An 8,645-nucleotide genomic window follows, 5' to 3' on the forward strand; every position below is an offset into this window, starting at 1 on the left:
GGGGTCGAAGGGAGGGGGTCAGCGGCTACGCCCACACGCGCGATAACACTTCGACTTTCTAGACGTCCACGGTCATTTCAGCCAGCCGCAGAACTATGTGCACATAACATAGATGTATGTACGTGAAAATATGCACTTGAATAGAATAGGGTTGCCAGTATCGATTATCTTTAATGTATTACATCAATGAAATTCATAATAGTTAACATTTTTGTATACTGCATATAATGTTATAAATAGCTTTAGTTTTTAACTCATTAATTACAACTGACATCTTGCCTTTTAGCTTGTATCCACAAGGTATCCATATAAAATCTTACTGACCTTTTTATCGCTTAGATAAAAAAATATACATATTATAAATACAATTTAAAAAAAACCCAACAATAAATCATCTCTGATATTACCATAATATCAAACGTATGTGCTAGTAATGCTTTAATTCAAAAAGGATGTGGGCGGGACTGCACAGTTCTCACAGACATAATTATGTAAAGTCACTGCCATACGATTGTCTTGCGTGTAAACGTCGGTTGTATGGCACGCTCTTTGAAGCGTACCTATATTTATAGGTTTATTTTACTTAAAATCTACCTATTAAGGTAATTCGAAATATAATTATCCTATTATACTGTGTTAGGCTTACCTTAATATGCGTAAGATATTAAAATATATGTTATTGAAAGACGAAATGTTAAGAATTTAATAGTCAGATGTTTTGATATGAAATTACGGTATTGCCTAATTGACACAAATAATACATAAATAAATCATGTAGTATTACTAAACGTCTTGTTTTAGAAACATGTATTGAAACTTGTTTTTTATTTGTTTTGTATATGGTTTATGTTTTAAATTAACTAAATTTATTCATGCATATGAATCAGGTCGTATTTTTCCCCCCGTTTCATTATCGCTCTTTCGAAATCTTTCTTCCACGTCCTTTTAAGTACCGTTAGGTATTTCGATACTTCCTTTAAACGAGTATTGTGCGGTATGAATCACTTATTCGTTCCAATTAAATAGCCTTTAAATTAAGTAATATTTGTGCTCAACTTTTTTAATAAAATCGTATTAAGAAATCATTTTACTAAGAAACATTTTACCGTAAACTTCTGTGACTATTGCACAGAATTATCGACACTATACAAGCAATAAGTACGGGGTTTATTAACTGTTTTTCATATTCAATTATGGTTATTTCGTACTTAATCACTCTATATTCCAAGCGCTTTTTGCTTCGAATGTAAATTTGACGTTAACAAATACATTTTACATCATAAAAAGGGATGGCTGCGTTTTAATCAAGGAAAAAGACTTCCCTTCCAAACCATAGAGCGCGTTTAAAAACCGAGAACAATACTGGAACGTTGAATTTAAAACCGCAACGTATTATACATTTACGCCCCTATGGAGCAGAATAGAGGGCCCGCTCTGAAATGTAGCCCGTTCAATACCGCATGTACGGCGAAATACATCGCTAAATATAGGCCGTAGTCGTCGGGGAAGCGTGCAGTGATGGTTGTGCGTGGTCAGGACTCAGACTTGCCCCCTCCCCCGCACACCCCCTGTTCCCCACACGCCCCCGCAGCACCCCTCCCTCGCCTGTTAAGCCCTAGGGCCGTCAGCTAACCTGGCAATATCGAGCGCAACGAATCGTATACTCGCTCTACCGACTGTATGTACGTGAAAGTACTTTCACTTGTTTGAGCGTTACGTTCATGAATTTATTTTGGATAATTATCGTTTTAATTGGGGCTAGGAATAATTTTAACCACAGTTATGGTATTCTGCTTGGTGATTACTTAATACTTATTATGGTCCACATTATTACGGTTATTTTCAGGTAAATTATGTTTTGGTCGCCACTCTAACTAGCATGTCATTCGATTCGAGTCTCATAAATATATCAGATTGTAATAATTATGTTAATGTGTACCAACTTATTTTGAATATCCACTTATAAAAATGTGGTGTTATGCATTTTATCAAACAAAATAAAAGTCAATTAATTACTCCCTCTTTTCTATTTGGATCCAACTATCGCTCCAATCTAAAATATCTATTTCAATTCAAAATATACAATCCCTTAATAGAAAAAAATTTAAGCTGTGACAACCCTAGGGAGTACATAAAGTAAGGGAACACAGGAACAGTGTACATAGACTGTTGTGCGTGTGCGTCGCTGTTACACATTAGTGCACGCGCTTCAGTGTACGGTGCACATGGAAAAAGTCTGGCGCGCGGTCACTCGGCCATGGTACTTAGGGCGCAAAATTCCCCATTGCGTTAGGTCAGTAATGGAACTGCAGTATGCAACTTTAGAGGCAGGGTTGAATTATGCACCAATATTATGAATTCATTTTTAATAACAAAAATAAGTAAAATCCTATTAATTATCTATACTTAATATTATAAAGAGGAAAGATTTGTATTTTTGATTTTTTGTATGTATTGAAATAACTCAAAAACTATTTGGCTGATTAATAAAAATCTTTCAACATTTAAAAGCTATTTTATCAGTGAGTAACATAGGCTATGCATTTTTATATTCTTTCATTTCATGCGGGCGAAGTCACGAGCAACTAACTAGTGTTTAGTAAATTAATAATAATCTTATGTTAGATTTTTAATAACATAGTTTTTTTGTTCTTTATTAGTAATTGTTGCATGTCCTATTTTTGATTTAAAAAACTTTTAGAATTTATATTTAGTGGTAGGGTTGGGTTCAAGGTGTAAAATGACGTGTACATATAGTATGTTTTCACATCGAAACGTCTGCGGATCGACAACCTTGGCCCGAGGCTCCTTTGTTTCCAGCTGCAATAAAATTTTATTTTCACGTAAATAACCGGCTTTTATATCCCTAACGTCCGCTCGGAGTTAAATAACCGAGTACAGTCGGACACAACACATATACTAAATTACTATTCCTACGATTCTATACTGTATTTTTTTTTTAAATATCATACTCGTACTTTTTCTTTAAACTAACACTTGTCTGCGGTCTCTGCCTACCCCAGAGACTTACAAGTGTTATTGATAAATTTCTTACTCTTTAAATTTACAAAGTATTTTAACATTAATGATTATTAGTAAATTTTACGCAGTTTTTACGATTACTATCAAATCGAGCCTTACAAATATGTTTATGTAAGACCACAACAATGAACTTTCCTATTGAAATACGAGTCTGTTGTTCGAAGTAAAAAATGCTGAAGTCTCAAGAAACGCATAAATATACATCTTACTAATATTATAAATGCGAAAGTTTAGATGGATGGATGATTGTTAGAGTTTGAAGGCTAAACGATTGAACGGAACTCGATAAACTCGGCATAGACAATGAGGATAGTCTGGAAGAACACATAAGCTATTAACTTTCGTTTTTTTAATTCCACGCAGACGGAGTCGCGGTCGAATGCTAGTTAATTATAAAGTGTTTCCTGTCTAGATGAGACAAGGTTCTGAGAGACACAAAATTGAAAAACTGACAAGAACAACGAAATTTACATTCCCCTTGTTTTATGTCTTTTAATTTAGGTATACGATGAACATGAATTGCGGCTGTTCGTGTATGGAATTAAACAACCTGTTTTGTGTTGAATTCTTATCAGTTTCTATCATTAAAAGTATTCTATTTCACCACCATAGATCTCCTAAAACGCTTCAATTATTAACAATTACTTATAGGGATTTTTCTATAGCATCGATAAATAGTCACGCTATACGGTATTTTAAATAGATAGAATTTTAAAACGTCTTTTCCTGCTCTCTACCGTTTAAAGAAATTAAATGTTATTCATCAGTACATTCCACTACATAAGTAGTTTTTCATAGTTTTAAGTTGTACAAAGCATGTCGTCTACTGAATAGCTACATAAGGGGCCGCGAACTGCGCGTTGCGTGTAAACCTGAATTAAGTCATGACGGCGACACAGCCGACCACGTTGTGTGCGTACAACATGTGTGTACGGGACGCGTTAGTGTGCGTGAGGCGCGTGTGCGCGTGTGTGCGTGTCATTTGCATGCCGTAGACGTAGAACAATATGGCAGCCGGCTACAGCTGAATACTCGATCAGTATGTCAGTATCGTTCGTTACTGTGTAACTTTAGAGTGTGTTATTGCAACCATCAATTACAACAACTTTGTTTTCACATTAATTAGAATGAGGATAAATTGTTTGTAAGCGACATGGAATTACCTATTTAGCAAAGCAAAAATACTTTATTCCCGCTGTCTTAACACGCTGTTTGTACACATATCTGTTTAACTAAATTTATTGCGTAAACGTGTGGTGCGGACAAATAGTGAAAAGAATTCCAATACCAATCACAATAGCTGTAGTGAAAAGAAAGCGCAATATATTCTCGGTTTTACGTTAATCAAATTATGTGGTAGCCGTGCGTGGGGCCGGGGAAATGCGCGTTGTAAGTGAATGTGGAGGTCAAGCTAAACTGGTTACGCCGCTACACTGTGGCAACAGCGAGTTGTGTAATAACGTGTCGTTTACCCCGCGGCCTTCGCGCCGTTTCATGGCCCAACGTCGAACTCATCTAACCCATTGAACCAATCGAAATTAATCAATTCTATACGGCGATAATAATTCTTTACAGCTATTCAGTAACAATAAGGAAGACTTTGATATTAGAAAGAGAAATTTTAATCGATTCCTAGACGACCTCGTTTTTATAGTCACAAAGCGCTTGACAGCTAAATATGATTACGATGTATTGTAAGCTATTAATTATTGCTTATTTTGTTAATTTAAATATTATTATTGGAATAATCTATTATTTTAATTTAAATATGGCTCACCTCTATCGTATTTGGAGCAAACTTCTATTCGTATTTGCGCGTAGTTAATACATAATCGAATTTTTATTTCATTTTCATTGTTTTTGTCACGGTTCGTAATTGATTGACGAAGAATGCGGAAATAGAACAATGCGCCTTGAAAACAGTCGTTCGCCTCCAAACGACTTGTTAAAATTCCAAACTGCACGACCTGTGTTGTTACCACTTATAGTAACTTCACAGTATTTTCTATGTGAAATTGTATAGTACGGTATAGCTAGTGTATTTTTACTTTCTTTTGACATTTTTATATTTTTAAAAACTTTAAAAATGTGATAATATTATATAAAAATATATAGTATTATCACATTTTTAAAGTCTAATGTTAAATTCAAATTGTATTTTTGAATAATAATTTACAAACTCTAACCTCTTTATAACAATTAAATTTCCATATTATATTGCGGTTTACATGTTCTTAACCTCAAACACCGCTATAGTTCAAATAATTAAAGAATATCTGTTACCTAATTAAAATAACAAAAACATTAAATATGTCATTTACTAATTTTAATGAAGTTTACACTTTTTAATGAAAAGTAAAAGGAATAGGATTTAATTTAAACAAATACTTTATTCAAATTTAATTAGTAATTAGTAAGTAAGAAATTTTTTTTATTTAGTTTTATTAATTGGGATTCGAACTTATGTTTTTACCATATATTTAAATGTTTAATTCTAAGTTAATAATCAAACATAATGTGTTATTATGATACATGTGTTCATTTTGTCCATTATTTTTTAAAATACAATAAAACCCAGCAATATTATACTATTTTTATTAATTATCTATATTAAAATAGATGTAATTAGCGTAAATCTCGTAGATGTAGGGATTTTAAGCCCTGGGGAATCGCGTGATTTGATATCTAAAGGTAATTTAATTGGTTTCAGATTACAACGCCGCCCCGCTGTTCGCCTCGGAAAACGCCTCCAGTGGTAAGCTTTCAGCTAACTCATCACATTACATTCAACAGAGTACTCTAAAAACAACACTCATGAAGAAAAATAAAAGTTATGTTATTTAAATTGATAAAAATTCTAAAAACAAGGAAACTATTTGAAACGGCACATTGCAAAATTACTTTCTTTAGATAGGTCGAACCACCGAATCACTGGTGTTATTTTAAATTTTTGACATTAAATTGGGTGAAAATATCGATAAAATAAAAGCTCACGCAATTTAAATTGGTATACATAGTTGATCATTTTTTTATCATTGTAAAGTATCGGAATGTTGTCAACAAGATATATCAAAGATTCACTTCAGCGTCGTAGTTGACTCGCGACGTTGACGGGAATTTGCTCACAATGGCCAACGCTTGACATGACGCTGATGGTTTGCACAAACACCTGTTAACTCGACATCGGCTTGTAACTTCTGTTCATGTTAAGGCGTTGTCAATACACTAATGTTTAATCAATTACTGCCTACCTTTAATATAAATCAAAGAGCTGAATACACTAGCTTGTTGTCAATAGTATTAAATATATATTTACCAGTAAACCTGGGATAACATTTAAAGAAAAGTAAACGTCTTAGCAGTTTAATTCCGTCTACAAATCAAAAAGTATCGAAATATTTCAAAGAGAATTTATTGTCAAACGATAAACGAAGTGAGTCGTGTCCCGCCCCAAGCGAACGGACGCCTTTTGTCCGCGAATTTAATAAATTTCAACCATGTTTATGATAATGGCTTTGGATAGGTAAGATTTATGGGAGAGTACTTCAAAGACCCTTGTATTTTCTTTTTGATAAATTACGCTATAGTTTCGTGTGACTAGCAATCGAATTTCGAGAAAGATAGCTTGGTAACTAATGTCTCACTATAATATTCGTTGAATTAGAACCTGAAACCTCACCATTGTTATTCCGTACTCTACTTTAGGCTTCTATTGCGTTAATAAGTTATACTAAATAATTTAAAATGTTTTCTCTTTTCCTATGATTAAAAAAATTTCTTATTCCAGAACGTTCTTTACAAGTTGTAATTTTCTTAAGAACAGTGATTAGTTTTGAACAATGTTACGAATTAATGACACTCTGTATCATGTCAGGGCACGCTAAAAAAGATTTACATATTGATCATTAATATCGTAGGTGTTTTTAGACTTCAAGAGAAATAAAACAATAGAATATTGAAACAAATATATCTGTCGATAATTTCTTTAATTCTGATAATATTAATTTTAACTTACATCTTGATTCGGTTGATTAAATAATTTAAACTTTCCAAGAGGTTTTTGGATTCCAAATAATATAGACGTAAATTCTGTACAATATTAATAATATCCCTTGAATTGTCTGTATAAAATGATCTAAAATCTTTCATAAATTTACAAGACGTTAACAATTACATTTTGTAACTTAATAAGTAATTCCTGCTAACGCCCACCCTTTATTGTATCCACCAGCTATAAAATCTATTTCTTCATTAAATTTAAAATCTGTATCGAAATCCTTTTGCGTTATTTTATATTTTCAACAAATATCATACTTCATACTAATATTATAAATGCGAAAGTTTAGATGGATGGATGTTTGTTAGAATTTGTAGCCTAAACGGCTAAACGGATTTCGATGAAATTTGGTACAGATGGAGAGGACAGTCTGGAAGAACACATAGGCTACTCACTTTTGTTTTTTTTTAATTCCACGCGGACGGAGTCGCGGTATTTATATAAAACATCTGCAAATAAACGTCATGAGCATTTAAATTCTTCGATTGTGATACGTCTACGTAAAAGATGTTAACAAGTCAACTGATAAGAGGGTGATTGCAGTGATATTTCCAATAGCCGACTATCGGTTATTAACCTAATAAGATAAAGTATCGTGCCGGCGCGGCCGTCTTACATACTTCCGTACTATTACGAATGCTATGCGTACAGTAGAGGTATGCCCACGCGCAGTGAAAGTAACCAATCGCTTAACACAGTAACACTGATCACCAGAGACGATTACTTGATAAGATGACATATTGTATGAACAGCGTAGACTTTCGTACTATAATTTGGAACAATAACTACATGACACGAGATTCCAATAAGATATGAATATCGTAATATGAATGTACATTACGTCGTTTTTGTGTCTATCACTAAAAAGTACATCTGTATTTCAAATAATGACACCTACTTGTAGATGTAGAAAATATCGAAGTTTTAAAGTAAAATCTACGTACGCATTAGGTGCAATTTAAATAAACTGTGGATCTTATACTTGTTGCAAATACGCTTAGACGATAATATCAAATAAACTTAATATTAAGTTCGATTTAAAAGTAAATAATAAAAGTGTCATTGTTACTTGTTATCAGAGATATTCGCGTGGGGAGAATATTCGGTGAAAGTAGCACAGATAATCTAAAAATAGATAAAGAATATGTAACGCGTCCAGTCTATTAGGTTGCTACATATCTGTGAGCAGATCTTTTATATCTTATATTAAAATGTAGAACGAAATTATTGCTTTGTTTTTTTTTTACTGTACGAACTAAAATACAGAATTGTTAATCTGTTTTATTATGTTTTATTTCATGTTATATCTATACTTTTAAATAACCTATCACTTTATTTAAATATGCTTCTTTTAAGATTACGTCGGTTCTATTCTAGTTTATGCTAAAGGTTGTAAGAATAAAACAACTAAATGGTCTATACCTCGGTGGAATCTGATGTCAGTTTGTTCGTTTTGTAAACATTGCATGCTTTAGACTTGATGTACACTCACGGCGAAATAAATGGATCAATTACAGTGCCTGCATTAGCCGCTTCGAGTCTGGAT

At 33.0% G+C, this 8,645-nt stretch overlaps 1 long non-coding RNA gene across 1 annotated transcript in view; it reads left to right on the top strand.

Annotated features, from left to right (window-relative positions):
* LOC106109252 overlaps window positions 1–5,817 on the top strand; it is a 65,929-nt gene extending 60,112 nt beyond the window's left edge. The window contains exon 4 of the long non-coding RNA XR_001225995.1: window positions 5,753–5,817. This is a non-coding gene — a long non-coding RNA (uncharacterized LOC106109252). The remainder of the gene's footprint in view (window positions 1–5,752) is intronic.
* Window positions 5,818–8,645: the final 2,828 nt, after the last annotated feature.

This window comes from Papilio polytes, unplaced genomic scaffold (assembly GCF_000836215.1).
Source record: "Papilio polytes unplaced genomic scaffold, Ppol_1.0 DF821289.1, whole genome shotgun sequence".
In the NCBI taxonomy this organism is placed as follows: domain Eukaryota; kingdom Metazoa; phylum Arthropoda; class Insecta; order Lepidoptera; family Papilionidae; genus Papilio; species Papilio polytes.